This window comes from Balaenoptera borealis (genome assembly GCF_965194805.1).
Source record: "Balaenoptera borealis genome assembly, chromosome: 21".
NCBI classification, from domain to species: Eukaryota; Metazoa; Chordata; class Mammalia; order Artiodactyla; family Balaenopteridae; genus Balaenoptera; species Balaenoptera borealis.
The window spans coordinates 20,533,528-20,552,303 of NC_138880.1; the positions used below are offsets into that span (position 1 = coordinate 20,533,528).

Here is an 18,776-nt window from a genome sequence, read left to right on the forward strand (position 1 = left end):
TATTACCCAAAGCAATCTACAGATTCAATGCAATCCCTATCAAATTACCATGGCATTTTTTACAGAACTAGAACAAAAAGTCTTAAAATTTGTATGGAGACACAAAAGACCCCGAATAGCCAAAGCAGTCTTGAGGGAAAAAAACGGAGCTGGAGGAATCAGACTCTCTGACTTCAGACTATAATACAAAGCTACAGTAATCAAGACAATATGGTAATGCCACAAAAAGAGAAATACAGATCAGTGGAACAGGATAGAAAGCCCAGAGATAAACCCACACACATATGGTCACCTTATTTTTGATAAAGGAGGCAAGAATATACAATGGAGAAAAGACAGCCTCTTCAGTAAGTGGTGCTGGGAAAACTGGACAGCTACATGTAAAAGAATGAAATTAGAACAATCCCTAACACCATACACAAAAATAAACTCAAAATGGATTAAAGACCTAAATGTAAGGCCAGACAATATAAAACTCTTAGAAGAAAACATAGGAAGAACACTCATTTGACATAAATCACAACAAGATTTTTTTTTTAAGTATATAAAATGTAACCTAGTGTTTTTGTTTGTTTGTTTGTTTTTTTCACACACACACACTGTATTTTATTTTTACAAGAGATAAATAGACTGACACCAAGCATTGTACATGGATGACCACAACAAAAGCAACAATGATTGCAATTACCAAACATGAAACACACTCATACTCTGTCATAATATTGACACTCAGTCCAGTAATCCTCCACTGTAACAGCTCCTTTACTTTGCAGTGAAAATGATTTGTATATTCTTTGCCTAACAAGATCTTTTTTGATCCACCTCCTAGAGTAATGGAAATAAAAACAAAAATAAACAAATGGGACCTAATGAAGCTTAAAAGCTTTTGCACAGCAAAGGAAACTACAAACAAGACGAAAAGACAACCCTCAGAATGGAAATAAATATTTGCAAACGAATCAACGGACAAAGGATTAATCTCCAAGATACATAAACAGCTCATGCAGCTCAATATTAAAACAACAAACAACCCAATCCAAAAATGGGCAGAAGTCCTAAATAGACATTTCTCCAAAGAAGATGTACAGATGGCCCAGAGGCACATGAAAAACTGCTCAATATCACTAATTATTAGGGAAATGCAGATCAAAACTACAATGAGGTATCATCTCACACTGGTTAGAATGGGCATCATCAGAAAATGTGCAAACAAGAAATGTTGGAGAGGGTGTGGAGAAAAGGGAACCCTCTTGCACTGTTGGTGGGAATGTAAATTGATACAGCCACTATTGAGAACAGTATGGAGGTTCCTTCAAAAACTAAAAATAGAATTACCATATGACCCAGCAATCGCAGTACTGGGCATATACCCAGAGAAAATCAAGAGGGAGGGGATATGGGGGCATGTGTATGCATATGGTTGATTGGCTTTGTTGTGCAACAGAAACCAACACAGTACTGTGGAGCAATTATACTCCAATAAAGATCTATAAATAAATAAATAACAAGGAGAACAAAAAATAAAAGACACATGCACCCCAATGTTCATTGCAGCACTGTTTACAATAACCAGGTCATGGAAGCAACCTAAATGCCCATCGACAGACAAATGCATAAAGAAGATGTGGTACATATATAGAATGGAATATTACTCAGCCATAAAAAGAATGAAATTGTGTCATTTGTAGAGACATGGATGGACCTAGAGACTGTCATACAGAGTGAAGTGAAGTAAGTCAGAAAGAGAAAAGCCAATATAGTATATTAATGCATATATGTGGAATCTAGAAAAATGGTACAGATGAAGAGGTTTGCAGGGCAGAAATAGAGACACAGATGTAGAGAACAAACGTATGGACACCAAGGGGGGAAAGCAGGGGTGGGGGGTGGTGGTGGCGGTGGGATGAACTGGGAGATTGGGATTGACTTGTATACACTAATATGTATAAAATAGATAACTAATAAGAACCTGCTGTATAAAAAATAAATAAAATAAAATAAAACATTATGTTGAAAATTGTAGCTAATGCAAAAGGTAAAGAAAAGGAAATAAAAGTTATACATATTGGGAAAAAAAAACTAGTGTTCTGGTCTTGAGACTTCCCTGCCAGTCCAGTGGTTAAGACCTCGCCTTCCAATGCAGGGGGTGCAGGTTCAATCCCTGCTCAGGGAGCTAAGATCCTACATGCCTCGCAGCCAAAAACTGAAACATAAAATAGAAGCAATATTGTAACAAATTCAATAAGGACTTTAAAAATGGTCCACATCAAAAAAAAAAAATTAGTGTTCTGGTCTCATCTTCGGTTAGTAAAACCAAATGCTTGTGAAGAAGTACAATTACATTTTAATCCATTATTGCTCTCTAATGATGTTTTACATTGATTATTTTTTAGAACAGCTTTATATTTTATATTTACAGGAGTTTCCACCAAATGTCATTTTTCTGTTCCAGGATCTCATTTAGAACACCACATTACATTTAGTTGTCAAGTCTCCTTAGGCTCCTCTTGGCTGTGACAGTTTCTTAGGCTTTCTTTGCTATGGATGACCTTGAAAGTTTTGAGGAGGACTGATACTCTAGGATGCCCCTCTCCTGGAATTTTTCTCTTGTTTTTCTCATGAATAGACTGGGGTTAAGGGTTTGGGGGAAGAGAACTTAGAGGTAAAGTGCTATTGTCTTCATATTATATCAAGAGTATAATATCAACATGACAGCACCATTGATGCTGACCTTGATCATCTGGCTAAGGTAGTATTTGTCAGGTGTACTTAGTCTTCCTTTCCATTGTGTACTCTCTGGAAGGAATCTTATACAGCCCACACTTAAGGAGTTACGCTCTACCTCCTTGAGGGTAGAGTGTCTACATAAATTATTTGGAATTCTTCCGCACAGGGGATTTGTAGCTTCTCTCTCATTTAATTATTTATGCAATCATTTATTTATATCAGTATGGACTCAGGGATACTTATTTATACTTTGGGTTATAACCCAATATTGTTCTATTTATTATTTTGTTGCTCAAATTGTCCTAGCTTTGGTCATTGGAAATTCTTGTGTCCCTTTCGCATATCCTCGTCATTTTTTGGGGGGGGGGAATTCCCTTAATCTCTGGAACTATAATTTGCTCTTGGATCATCTTGTATATATCCTGCCCCAGCTTTATCATCAACCATTTCTCCAAGGAGCCTTGGTTCTTTTTATTAGAGAACAGTGTTAGAGACCAAGATCTAAATGTCAGGTGTACTATTGCTACTGGAGTGTCATTGCTTCTAGACCTTCTCAGCTGACAGAGCAAGGGAATATATGTGTGTATACAAACCTGTGTGTGTGTATATATATATATATATATATATATATATATATAAATATTTCTACATGCAATCATATGTATCTATATTAAGCTAAACATGAGTTCATACTGATGTATCTGGCTCCAATTCATCACTATATGGATCATTCCAGTCTCTTCTCCTTGCTTATCTGTAAATTCGCACTCCAATAGTGAGAAAACTGGTTCCCACCATCCATGATTCACTTACTTAATTGTTCAGTTTCAATATACTAGCATAGTAAAGTTAGAATTGTTAACCTGTATCCCTGGGGGAAACAACTTTATTGACTAGAGTACAGTGCTTATGTGCAGTTTCTTTTGCCTTTATAGACTCCACTCATTTCCAAAAATACTTAGGTCTACACAGTTTCCCCCCCATCCTTTTCAGTAAGGTTGTTCTATATATTTATAATGCACTTAGATTCTTTTGTCAAGGATTGAATACCATTAGGGAACCCCGCCGACCTCCTAAATGATTTTGAAATATTTGCATACATTAAGGTTTGCTCTTTGTTCTGTGAAATTCTATGGATTTTGACAAATGCAAAATATCATGTATCCACCATTACAGTAACATACAGAATAGTTTCACTGACCTAAAAAATCCTCTGTGATTTACCTATGCAACCCTCCCAAACTGCAGGTAACCACTGATCTTTTTACTGTTGCTATGGTTTTGCTTTTTCCAGTGTCATGTAATTGGAATCATACAGTGTGTAGATTTTCCAGACTGGTTTCTTCTACTTAGCAATATGCATTTAATGTTCATCCATATCTTTGAGTATACTGATAGCTCATTTCTTTTTATATGGAGTATTATTTCCTTGTATGGGTATACCACAGTTTTTTATTCATTCACATATTGAAGGACATCTTCTTTGCTTCCAGTTTTGGGAAATTATGAGTAAAACTGAATAAACATTTGCATGCAGATTTTTGTGAGGATTTAAGTTTTCAAACAGTTGGGTAAATACCTAGAAGTGTGAGTGCTGGATCATATGGTAAGACTATGTTTAGCTTTGTAAGAAACTGACAAGCTGTCTTCCAAAGTGGCATTACCATTTTGCGTTCCCACCAGCAATGAATGAGAGTGCTTGCACATTCTTGCTAGCAATTGGTATTGTAAGTTTTAAAGAAAATGTTTACCCATTCTAATAGGTATGTAGTTGTTTTAATTTGCAATTGCTGTTTTAATTTGTAATTCTCTAATGACGTGATGTTGGCCATTTTTTTTCACATTCTAATTTAGCATTTGCATAATTTCTTTGGAGAGGTATCTGTTTAGATCTTTTCACACTTCAAAATTTGGTTGTTTGTTTTCTTATTGTTGAGTTGTAAGAGTTCTTTGTATATTTTATAAATAAGTCCTTTTTCAGAAATGTGTTTTGCAAATATTTTCTCCCAGTTTGTGGCTTGTCTGTGATATCATTTTTCAATGTGTTTTCACACTCCAATGGGATCCTTGATGAGGAAAAGAAATTAGTCAATTGTAAGAGGTCAGTAATGTCTCTGTGTGGGAATGCTCAACCTCCTCTCTCTAGGAATCCACTTTTCATTGGTCTTCCAAAGGCACTGTTCTTTTCAAAACCTTATATATGCAGTGTAAGAAAGATATTATGAGAAGATATCAGTACTCAAATAAGTAAAGAAAAAGTACATTTAAAAAATTTGATTCTCACAATGACCCTGTGATATAGATAAGGAAGATGTTTGCAATCACATATACCAACTTTGTTAGGAAAGTTTCCAGGTAAGGAGACTAGAGCCCAGGAAAGCTACATGATTTGCTCTGAGTTGCATAGTCAGCAAGAGATGAAGCCATGGCCAGACTCCTAGTTTCTATCTCCTGGCCCCAAATTCTCTTACCTATATCACACTGTAATCCTATCTTGTTAGCTGGAAAACCATTATTGCTTTGGTTTAAAGTACAAACTCGCTGATAATCCACATACATAACAATTTATTTTTCTGATGCATTTGAGCCTTGGCTGAGTCAGATAAATAACTTATTCAAAATGGAATGAGCTAAGATGCATCCTGAACTTTTAACTCCATTTTTGCTTTCTTGGTGTTTTGTAGCCACAGTGGATCCTTCATAGTCTATCATCTGTTTCTTCCAGAAAATCCTTGATTGTACTCAACATTTTAGTGCAGATAGACCTTAGTATTTGCTAATATGTCCTTTAAGAGTTTGGGAGGAAAATATCTGTTATTTAACCATTTAACCAATTTGAAAATTGAAAGTTCCTTTAGTGCAGGACTCCTCAACCGTGTATTGTATTTTGGGGCAGCCATTTGTTTGCTGTGGAGGCCTCTTGTGCACTGCAGGATGTTTAGCGGCATTCAGGGACTCTACCCACTAGATGCCAGTAGCATCCTTCCCGGTTATCACAATGAAGCATGTCTCTAGATATGGCCAAATGTCCCCTCGTGGCAAGGGAAACCGTTTCTGTCAAGAACTACTGCTCTAGTGTTTAAACTGTTTGGTGACTAATGATTTAGGCAGCAGTAGATCATACTAGATTAATGTCAAGAAGATATAGATTTTATAAATTAGCAGAATTCATTGTTCTATGGTTTTATTACCTTATTGGTATAGTAATTTGGTACAGCAAAACAAACACAATTTTATTCAAAAATTGTTAATAAAATGGAAGGAATAGGGCTAAACTAGGGGAGGGCTAGAAAAGATGAAATAGAGGTCAACTAGGGGTTAAATATATTTTTAGCAAAATTAAACCGTTCTATGACCCAAGGAAAAGTTCCTCATAGGAGCATCTTTTGCCTTTTGTCTTTTCATTGTAGAATCATGAAATTTTATATTCTGTAGGACCCGTAGAGATGATATAGGTAAGTGCTAGAACAGAAAAAAGAGTGAAGCATTGTTGCTGGATTCATGTTTCATTTTAACACGGTCTATTACCCTGAATACTATAATATACATGCCTTAATTATAGAAAATCTATAGTTAGTTATAGCATTAATTATAGCATAGGAATAGTCTAGGAATCACACATTATAACACATGGAAATTGACTTTAAAAATTGTCCTTTCTGAATTAGGGATCCCTAGAGAAATGGCTGATCCTAGAGCCAGGGCAGGGAAAATTCATGAAAAGCCTGGAACATTTTGTGGTAAAAGTAAGGGGGAAAAAAAGAGAAGTAGGGCATGTCAAAAGAACACAGGAGCTGACTTTTAAGAGTTCCCAATAGCCAAAGCTGGAACAATTGAAGCAATAAAATAAATAATAAATACTACAACCTGAAGAATAAAATATTCATAAGTTCATATTGATAGAAATAAATGACTGAATAAATAATTAAGTGGTGGAGAAGTGACAAATCTTCCTTACATAAGAATTCCAAATAGTAAATATAGAAGGGATGAGGGAAATGGAAAAAGGACCACTAGAATGCCACAGTAATAATTGCTGGAGATAAGATTCATGGATGAATGCTAAAATTAATGGCTGAAATATTAAGAAGCAGGATATTTGCTCAAATATCTCTCCCCAAATATTTATTAATTACTGTGGTGAATTTAACACATGTCTACAAGTTCTTTGATGGTCCTCTAGGAGGTGGAGTTTAATTTCCCTTCCTGTGAGGGTGGGCTGGGTTTAGTGACTTACTTATAATGACTAGGTTATGGGAAAGGGAAAAATAGTAACTTTACGGTGAAAAAGCCCTAGTAGATAGAAACTTTACCAAGTGATAAAGGTTAGCTTCACTAGTAATAAGTCATGTTAGCATCAAGTACCCTCTGATATGATGCAGTGAGGAGGCTAATTCGCCTCTGTGGTATATTCTCCCCAAATCCATATAAGAAAACATCTGCAAGCTCAAACTGATGAATGGTCTACAAAATATCTGTCTAGTACTCTCCCAAAGTGTCTAGGTTATACGTAAGAAGAAAAGACATTTAAGCTGTTACAGATTGGAAGAGCCTAAGGAGATATGAAAACTAAACGCAGTGTGGTATTCTGGCTTGGATCCATAAACAGAAAAAGGACATTAGTGAAAAAACGAGTGAAACCCAAATAAAGTCTGTAGTCTAGCTAATAGCATTGTACCAGTGTTAATTTCTGAGTTTTGATAAATATACCGTGGTTATGTAAGATGCTAACATTAGTGGCAGCTGGTTGGAGGATATAGGGAAACGTTACATTATCTTTACAACTTTTTTGTAAGTCTAATATTATTCCAAAATTAAATAGAAGATGTAAAAAGCCCCTTCTTTCTTCAAATACGTATTGAATGCTTATTATGTGTTCAGAATGCTTATGAATGTAAATCACTTTGGAGAACAGTAAACATTACCCCGCAAAACTGAGCACATGCATTCCCCATGACCCAGGAATTTCACTCCTTAAGTACTTAAAAAAAACCCCACCAAACTCTTATACATGTTCACAGGAGACACAAACAAGAATGTTCATAGCTACATTGGTCATAGTAGCAAAACCCTGGGAGAAAACCCATGTGTCCATGGATAAATTGTGGTATTTTTCACACAATGGGTTAATACAATATAGAAGTGTAAATTAGTGAGGTATTGTTGCAAATATAAGTAAGAATGAATCTCAAAACCAAATATAGATTGAAAGAAGCAATGGACAGAAAAATGCATACAGTTTGATTCAATTAATATAAAAGTCCTAACCAAGCTAGGTTAAATAATATATTGTATGGGGATAATAAAAAAATAGAGGGCTTCCCTGGTGGCGCAGTGGGTGAGAATCTGCCTGCCAATGCAGGGGACACGGGTTCAAGCCCTAGTCTGGGAAGATCCCACATGCCGCAGAGCAACTAGGCCCGTGAGCCACAACTACTGAGCCTGCACGTCTGGAGCCTGTGCTCCACAACAAGAGAGGCCGCGATAGTGAGAGGCCTGCGCACTGCGATGAAGAGTGGCCCCCGCTTGCCGCAACTAGAGAAAGCCCTCGCACAGAAACAAAGACCCAACACAGCCAAAAATGAATAAATTAAAAAAAAAAAAAAAAGAATAATACTAAGTAGCGAAAAGTACCATAAAAAAGCACTGTGGTGTTTGGGGAGGGCAACCTCAGCGATGACATTAAGAAAATTTTTAAATTAATTATATTCATAAGAAAAAAACTAAACCCAAAACTAGCAGAGGAAGGAAATGTTTATAGCTGAGAGATAAAATAAAGAATAGAAAAACAGTAGAGAAAATCAATGCAACCAAAATTGATTTTTCAAAATATTACCAAAATTGACAAATCTTTAGCTAGATTGAGTCAGAAAAAAAAAGAGAAGACTCAAATTACTAAAATCTGAAATGAAAGTGGGGACATTACTATCTATTCTACAGAAATAAAAAGGATTAGGAGAGTACTATGAACAATTTTATGCCAACAAATTGATAACCTAGATGAAATGGACCAGTTCCTAGATACTCAAAACCTACAAAGAATGAATCACAAAGAGAAAACCTGAATAAACCTATAACTAATAAGGACATTGACTCAATAGTAAAAAACCTCCCAACAAAGAAAAGCCCTGGACCTGGTGGCTTCTTTGGTGAATTCTAAAAGACATTTAAAGAAGAACTAACACTAATCCTTTACAAACTTCTCCAAAAAATTGAAGAGGAGAGAACACTTCGAAACTCATTCTATGAGACCAGCATTACCCTGATACCAAGCCAGACAAAGCACTACAATAAAAGAAAACTACAGACCAATATCCCTGATGGGTATTGATGCACAAGTCCATAATAAAATACTAGCAAACCTAATTCAGTAACACATTAAAAGGATTATATATAATGACCAAGTGGGATTTATTTCTGGAATGCAAGGATGGTTCAACACACAGAATTGATCAATGTAATATGTAATATATCAAGTCCCCTCCATGTGAATATGTTCCATTTCGAGAGTACATTCGTAAGTCCAATTGGTTCATAAGTCCAACAAAGGTAGCCTAGGTACCCAACTAACACAATTGGCTATATAGTACTGTACTGTAATAGGTTTATAATACTTTTTGCACAAACAATACATAAAAAACAAACACAAAAAATAAAACATTTTTAATCTTACAGTACAGTACCTTGAAAAGTGCAGTAATATAGTACAACAACTGGCATGCAGGGGCTGGCATTGAGTGAACAGGCAAGAAGAGTTACTGACTGGAGGAGGGAGAGGATGTGGGAGATGGTAGAACTGAAGGATCGTCAGCAATAGGAGACGGAAGGCAAACTGCAATTTCACTCACACCTGATGTTGATGGCACAGGTTCTGGTTCCTTGCTGGATTCAATTCTGTCTATCCTCTTGAAAAAACGATCCAGTGATGTCTGGGTAGTAGCCCTTTTTTTCTTGTCATAGATGACACTGTCACACTGGATTGCATTCTGAACGGTTGCTGCAGCCTTCGTGTACCGTTCTATGTTTCAGTCCTGTGCCTCAAAACTAACAGTGCCTCCTGAAATAAAGAAAATCCCCTTACCATTTCCTGCATCGTGAACCTCTTCAGTTCTTCAGTTACTTCTTCCTCCTGTCTGTCTTCGTCCTTTCTCTGGGCCTCCAAGTCCATCAGGTCTTCATTAGTAAGCTCGTGTTGCACAGCAAGGAGTTCAGTGAAGTTGTCCTCTTGAAGATCTAGCTTGAAATAAAGATATTATGCTACTGTACTCTATTCAGTACTATACAGTAAAGTACACAAAAGCACAACCACTTGTAGAGGATGCACACACGTGACAATGTATGCCAGACATGTGAAATAACTTACATGATTGGACATGTGAACGCATGTTCGAGTCTTTGAAAGTTTACAACTTGAAGGTTCATATGTAGGGGACTTACTTTACCAACAGAATGAAGGGGAAAAAAATCACATGATCATCTCAATTGATACAGAAAAAAATTTTGACAAAATTAAACACTCCTTCATGATAAAAATACTCAACAAACTTGGAATAGAAGAAAATTAGGTCAATATAATATAAGAAAGATTTTCCTCTAAGAATAAGACAAGGATGCCCACTCTTGGCACTACTAGTCAACATAGTATTAGAATCTCTAGCCAGAGCAACAAGGAAAGAAAAAGAAAGAAAAGGCACCCAAATTGGAAAGGAGAAATAAAATTATCTCCATTTGCAGATGACATGATCTTATATGAAGAAAACCTTAACAATTTCACAAAAAAAAACCTGTTAGAACTAATAGACAGATTCAGCACATTAATAGGATACAAAATCAACTTATAAAAATTAGCTGCATTTCTGTACAATAACAATGAACAATTTGAAAAGGAAGTGAAGAAAATAATTTTATTTAAAATAGCATCAAAAAGAATGAAATATTTAGGGATTAACTTAATCAAGGAGGTAAAAGACTTGTACACTGAAAACTACAAAACATTGTTGAAAGAAATTAAGACACAAATAAATTGGAAAGACACCTTGTGTTCATGGATTGGAAGACTTGGCATTATTTAGATGCCAACACTACCTAAAGTGATTTACAAATTTAATGCTATCCCTATCAAATCCCAGTGACTTTTTGTAGAAGTAGAAAAATCTGATAAGGAATTAATATCTGGACTACATGGAGAACTCCTACAATTCAATAACAGCAACAATAACAAAAAACGTGATTCAAAAATGGACAAAGAACTTGACATTTTTCCAGAGATTAACAAATGGCAATAAGCACATTTGGAATGATGCTCAACATCACTAAGTATTAGGGTAATGCAAATTAAAACATATCTGAAAGAAGAACTTTCTAGATAGAGGGAGCTGGTAGAGCAGAGATCACAATGTAGACACTTTTCTCTTGCATTTCTGGGGAAGCAAAGTGGTCAGTGTGTCTGCGGCAGTGAGTGGGGGTGAAGTTGTAGGAGAGGAGGTTGGACAGGTGAGGGGCCAGATCATGGATGGCCTCATAGGCCGTTTAGAGGATGCTGTCTTTTATGCTGAGTGGCGAGCCATGCAGGTGTTGAGCAGAGGAGTGGTGTGATAATACTTAAGTTTTAAAATGGTATTTCTGACTGTGGTGCCCAGAATAGACTGTAGGGGTCAGTGGTAGACGCAGTGAGATCGGTTGGAGGCTAGTGCAATATCCCGGTGAGAAATGATGTCTGCTTGAACCAAGTTGTAGCTCTGGAAGTGGTGAGAAAAGTCAGATTCTGATTATATTTTGAAAGTGGGATAAGCAGATTTTCCTGAGGGATAAGATGTAGTGTATGAGAGAAAGAAAAGAGTCAAGGATGATGCTAAGGTTTATGGCCTGAGTCATGCATTAATTAATAATTAATTAATTAATAATTAATAATATATAATAAAATATATAAAATTATATAAATATAATTTATATATATTTATATATATTTATATATATTTATATATATTTATATATATATTATATATATAATTATATAAATATAAAATATAAAATTATAATAAATAAATAATTAATTAATTAATAAAAATCCTTTATATATAGAAATGAAAAAGGAAAATGTTGTAAAAGATGTTATAACAACAACACCTGTTTTTGTATTGTAATTTCATACTATTGTCATTCAAAAATGCCAACAGAATAACTCTTTTCTGAGAAGAAAACTATCTACAACTTATGGTTCTCTGCGAGAAGCCCTAATTTTATGCATATCCCATCAGCTTGCTTCTAGCAGAGGCACTTAGCCAGAGAGATGACTCTCATGTCTTGTTCTGCTCAGTCTTTGAGACTGAGAGTAAGTGTTTGGAGCATTAATATTTGTTCTTGGTTTTGCCCTGCTTGGAGGAAAATCTCATAAGTACTCCAGGTGCCCATAATGATGAAAATAATCATTACTAATTATATCTGTGGGCACCCAAGGCATAAATATGTACAAGATACTTAACAATAACGGCACTGTGGTATCTATTCTTACTGTTCCAGAGCTTACCTTGGGTCAGAAACTCTAGCAGGGGCTCCATACATTGCCTTTTAAATCTTCACAGCACATTGTAAACTATTATCCTTTTCTAACAGATGAAGGATCTGAAGTCCAGAAAGATTACTTAACTTGTTTAAGTTTAAATAGATAGTGAAGAATGGAGCTGGGCTCTCTAGACTCCAGACCTGTCTGTCTTCAAAGACAATGTTCTTTTTGATTTGCTGCTGTCTAATCTCAGGGATTTAGGTGAATGATGTATTTGTAACATGTTAATTCAACAAACATTCATTTAGTGCCTCTGTATGTCAGGAACTTGGTTAGCTTTACATTGGAGGATAAGAAGATTGGTTGATTAGTTGATGAAATGAATATTGAATACCTATGATATGCCTAGAGGTGTGCAGGGCTGTAGGAAGACAAAGATGAATGGTCCCTGCTCTTGAGGAAGAACCACTGCTCCTTGGAGGTCCCGGACAGTCATATTTGAATCTTATAAAATAAAAAGCAGTAGAAACCTAAATGGGGAGGCTTCTGAATGGGATGGCTACCCTGATTCATTCGGGCACTTCAGAAACTTAGTAAAGTAACTTTTTACTTCTTTGAATTGGAAAGTCTGCACAATCATATTTCAAGAATGGTTTGAGGTAGGCTTATCTTTTGCTTTTGTTTTTCTAACATTTTCATTCAAATTCTTGTTTTTCTTCAAAACTCACTACTAGATATGCAATGAATAAAGATACAGTATTCAAATCACTTGAAGATCTGAATACATCATTTCACAACACAATTATCGGTACTTAAGAACTCGCGTCATCTCTTCAGAGATCTTTCCTGCCTCTGCTGTCTAAATTAGACCCACTTCCTAACCACTCGACATCACTTTACAGTGTTAAATTTTTTCATGGCTTTATCACTATCAGACATTATTATCCATATGCACATTTGTTTATTGCCTGTCTCCTACCACTAGAATAGAGTTCCATGAGAAATTTTTATAGTGATAAAGAAAATTAACTTTACTTATTAGAAAATTAGAAATTTACTTATTGGTAATTAGAAATTTACCTATTAGTAAATTAGAGAAATTGATTGTAGTGTTAAAATTTGTCAAATGCTTTATTTCTGAACTATTTATAGGAATATTTATATACAAACCATAACAAAGTAGAGTACAGCAAGCACATTGCTCTATTTAAGTCAAAGTATTTTCTCAATTCTGAGCTTGCTCCTATCACTTCAGTTTTTAATTTTTAACAAGGGCATTCTGTGTTTTGAGAAAGTGCTTGATTCACACAGTATAATATTTAAGTGGAAGGAGAATCAATGATCCCCAATAAAGTTAAAAAATATATTTTCCAACCAATATGACTTTTTCATTAGATTTTTTACTTTTCTATATTAAACTATGTTTCATGTTAAAAAAATCATACTTGCATTCATGGATGATCTAAATTGCTGGAACTAAATATAACACTTATATAAACCCATGGTTGATCTAAATACAATATAGAGTCAAATGTATATGTGTTTTAAACTCATTTATGTGAATATTTGCCACAAATAAAAAATGAACAGGATTGTTAGGAAATAGAGGAGACAGATACAAAGATCAGAAGAACATTTTAGAAGAAAAGGCAAGAACAAAAGTTTCAGGGGCGGTAAAGAATGGAGTATGTGTGAAATACTCATAGGATGCCAGAGGAGATAAAAATGGAAAGGTGAGCAAGAACAAATCATATAGAGCCTTGTGGGCTATAATAATGAGTTGGAGTTTTATCTGAGATAAATAAATGGCAAGTTACTGGAGGGCTTAAGCAAGGAATGACATGATCTGATTTATGACTTAAAAATATCACTGTGGTCCCTTTGTGGATAAGGGATTATAAGAGGGCAAGAATTAAATTAGGAAAATCAGTTAAGACGCTATTATAATAGTTTAGGAAATAGATAATGAGTAGGACTAGGATGGTATAATTGCAATAGAGGGAAAAGGATGGATTCAACTAGTGGGCTAGCTGTGGGGAATGAGGAGAAAAGGATGGGACTTCTAGACTTTGGGCCTGAACAACTGGTTGGATAGTACCATTTACTTGGGTTGAAAGTCAAGAGTCTTGCTTTGGATATGTTAAGTTTCAAAGGCCTGTTAGACATTTAAGTAGTGTTATTGAGAAGACAGTTAGACATACTAGTCTGGACCTCAGTACTAGAAAATATAAATTTGAGAGTTATTGGCTTAGAGGTAGGATTTAATAGCATGGGCCTGAATTAGCTTAGCCAGAAGAGACGATCAATAGAGAAGGGAAGAAGGCCCAGGGCAAAAACCTGGGTTTAGAAACCTCGTAGAGGAAGAGAGGTCATCAAAGAAGACTGAAGAGTAGCCAGAGAAGTAGAGGGAGAACCAAAAGCATATGATGTCATAGAAGCCAATGTTTCAACAGTAATGATCAGCTCTGTCAAATCCTGCTGAGAAGTAGAGTAAGATGCGGCAAGGAAAGGAATCGCTGTATTTGGCAGCATGGAGCTTCGAGGAAGCGATGGGATGGATGCTTGACTGGAATGGGAGGAAGAGAGAATGTGATGTGACGGAGTGGAAATGAGGGAAAGAGCCAGAGAGCGACCTCGAGTCAAGGGAGGGTTTTTGTTTTTTTTTTTAAATTATGAAACTATACTTTAATGCACTCATTTTCAATATGCCATTTCAGAGAAAAATATTTGCATTTCCAGGAGTTTAGCCAGAGTTATATATTTTAAAATTAAAAATGACAAAGACTTAATTTTATTCTAAAAAAATTCATTGTTTCTGAGTTGGTGCATCACAATATGGCAAGTTTTCTATAAGAAGGTCTTTCCTAGGGACCAATTTCAGCGTATTGTGGTCTGTGTGAATACCTTGTATAACAGATGTTCTCAGCATCAATTCAACATTAGAACCTATTTTTATTAGCTCTTCTATTTTTTTAGGAGAAGTTTCACTTCTTTACATTTGAATTCTTTGTTTATCTTTATTCTGGCTGCTTCTAATGCCCTAGCATCATTGTTAAAAACTTGTTATCTGGTGCTGTGCAGTGTTTTAAAGAGCTGTAAAATCTTGGCCGCCTGACCCATGGCTCTCCTCACCACTGCGGCTACTTCTCCTAATGGAGGGTTTTTAACTGAGGGATATTTTGGAGTCGGTTTCTGTGTTGATGAGAATTATCTAGTGTACAGGAAGTTATGATGATGCAGGGGAGACAGGGGATATGGGCTGAAACACAGTCTTTGAGCTGGTGAGAGATGATGGGGCCCAGAGTGCAGGTGGAGGTGTTGCCTTGTGATAGGAATAGGGACACCTTGATGCTGTCATAAGAAGAGGCAAAGCTCTGGTAGATTGTAGTTGGTGGAAGATGAGGGAGTTTCTGTTGGGTTGCTTCAATTCCGCAGCTGAGAAGGAAGAGGAGAAAAGAGAAGACGTGAAATACCCAGATGTCTTGGATATTGGGATATTGTTTACAAGGGAAATGTAGCAGAACAGCTGGATAGCAATAAGTATGAGTTTTATTTTTATTTTTTTTAACATCTTTATTGGAGTATAATTGCTTTACAATGGTGTGTTAGTTTCTGCTTTATAAAAAAGTGTATCAGCTATACATATACATATATCCCTATATCCCCTCCCTCTTGCATCTCTCTCCCACCCTCCCTATCCCAGCCCTCTAGGTGGTCACAAAGCACCGAGCTGATCTCCCTGTGCTATGCGGCTGCTTCCCACTAGCTATCTATCTTACATTTGGTAGTGTATATATGTCCATGCCACTCTCTCACTTCGTCCCAGCTTACCCTTCCCCCTCCCCGTATCCTCAAGTCCATTCTCTAGTAGGTCTGCATCTTTATTCCTGTCCTGCCCCTAGGTTCTTCAGAACCATTGTTTTCCCCCTTAGATTCCATATATATATGTGAGCATATGGTATTTGTTTTTCTCTTTCTGACTTACTTCACTCTGTATGACAGACTCTAGGTCCATCCACCTCACTACAAATAACTCAATTTCGTTTCTTTTTATGGCTGAGTAATATTACATTGTATATATGTGCCACATCTTCTTTATCCATTCATCAGTCGATGGACACTTAGGTTGCTTCCATGTCCTGGCTATTGTAAATAGTGCTTCAGTGAACATTGTGGTACATGACTCTTTTTGAATGATGGTTTTCTCAGGGTATATGCCTAGTAGTGGGATTGCTGGGTCGTATGGTACTTCTATTTTTAGCTTTTTAAGGAACCTCCATACTGTTCTCCATAGCGGCTGTATCAATTTACATTCCCACCAACAGTGCAAGAGGGTTCCCTTTTCTCCACACCCTCTCTGGCATTTATTGTTTGTAGATTTTTTGATGATGGCCATTCTGACTGGTGTGAGGTGATACCTTATTGTAGTTTTGATTTGCATTTCTCTAATGATTAGTGATGTTAAGCATCCTCTCGTGTGTTTGTTGGCAATCTGTATATCTTCTTTGGAGAAATGTCTACTTAGATCTTCTGCCCATTTTTGGATTGGGTTGTTTGTTTTTTTGATATTGAGCTGCATGAGCTGCTTGTAAAGTTTGGAGATTAATCCTCTGTCACTTGCTTCATTTGCAAATATTTTCTCCCATTAAGGAATCCAAATCAGAAAAGAAGTAAAGCTGTTACTGTTTGCAGATGACATGACACTATACATAGAGAATCCTAAAGATGCTACCAGAAAACTCCTAGAGCTAATCAATGAATTTGGTAAAGTAGCAGGATACAAAATTAATGCACAGAAATCTCTTGCATTCCTATACACTAATGATGAAAAATCTGAAAGAGAAATTAAGGAAACACTCCCATTTACCATTGCAACAAAAGAATAACATACCTAGGAGTAAACCTACCTAGGGAGAAAAAAGACCTGTATGCAGAAAATAAGACACTGATGAAAGAAATTAAAGATGATACAAACAGATGGAGAGATATATCATGTTCTTGGATTAGAAGAATTAATATTGTGAAAATGACTCTACTACCCAAAGCAATCTACAGATTCAATGCAATCCCTATCAAACTACCAATGGTATTTTTCACAGAACTAGAACAAAAAATTTCACAATTTGTATGGAAACACAAAAGACCCCGAATAGCCAAAGCAGTCTTGAGAAAGAAAAACAGAGCTGGAGGAATCAGGCTCTCTGACTTCAGCCTATACTACAAAGCTACAGTAATCAAGAGAGTATGGTACTGGCACCAAAACAGAAATATAGATCAATGGAACAGGATAGAAAGCCCAGAGATAAACCCACGCACATATGGTCACCTTATCTTTGATAAAGGAGGCAAGAATATACAGTGGTGAAAAGACAGCCACTTCAATAAGTGGTGCTGGGAAAACTGGACAGCTACATGTAAAAGAACGAAATTAGAACACTCCCTAACACCATACACTAAAATAAACTCAAAATGGATTAAAGACCTAAATGTAAGGCCAGACACTATAAAACTCTTAGAGGAAAACATAGGCAGAACACTCTATGACATAAATCACAGCAAGATCCTTCTTGACTCACCTCCTAGAGAAATGGAAATAAAAACAAAAATAAACAAATGGGACCTAATGAAACTTAAAAGCTTTTGCACAGCAAAGGAAAACATAAACAAGATGAAAAGTATGAGTTTTAGATTAGCAGCCATGAAGTTAAAGTGTGAACAATCATTGCAGCTACTCAGTGACAGGGCTTAGTAGGAGAATAATTGTGTTTAACCAGGGATATTGCTTTGTTGTGTGAATAAAATGGAACAAAAATCTCTGGTTATAATTTATGTAATTTAATAAATATTTAATTAATATTAATAAATATAATATATAATATAAATTTAATTAATATTAATAAATAATAATTTAATTAATAAATAATAAATTAAATAATAAATAAATATGTAATTTAATAAAATATTATTATTTTAATGATGGGCCCTGGACTCTAAGGTAGGAAAGAGCAAAGTAAGGAAGGAGGGGATGAAGAGTAATAAAAACATTATAAAGTCAGTGGATTTGTGGTTTACGACATTGGAAAGTTGTTGAAGTAGGTATCCTAGAGTGTGCTGGGAAGACACAAAGGACTAGTGGAGAGTGAGATGTTAAATTTAATACCTTTAGGGTGGTACATTCATTGTTATATGGCAAGGGCTGAGGCATGATCATGATTTTGGGCCTTCTGGTGTGGCAGAGGAAAGAGAGTCGCAAGAGAGGAGACAAAGGATTTGAGAGTTCACTGCTGGATGGATTATCCACATGGAAGCTAATGTCACTGAAAATGATAACAAGAGGAGGGATGAGGGAAAGGCAGAACTTGGCACTAAATTCCTTGGTGCATGAAGAAAAGAACATGGGAAGTCTGAAAATGATTCCAGGGAATAGCAGGTGGTAGAGTCGAATGGCACATGCTTCAGGGAACTGGGCCTTTTGAAGAAGAAAGAAGGAGCCATATCAGTGGGACCTAGGAGGGTACCTATCCCATCTTAAGCCATTATGTACTTG

The 18,776-nt window shown here is 36.0% G+C and overlaps 1 pseudogene across 1 annotated transcript; it reads right to left on the reverse strand.

Moving 5' to 3' along the window:
- Positions 1–11,789: 11,789 nt before the first annotated feature.
- LOC309619766 (complex III assembly factor LYRM7 pseudogene) lies at positions 11,790–18,065 on the reverse strand (annotated as a pseudogene). Its single transcript has one exon. The product of its transcript is annotated as a complex III assembly factor LYRM7 pseudogene (transcript).
- Between the last annotated feature and the right edge of the window lie 711 nt (positions 18,066–18,776).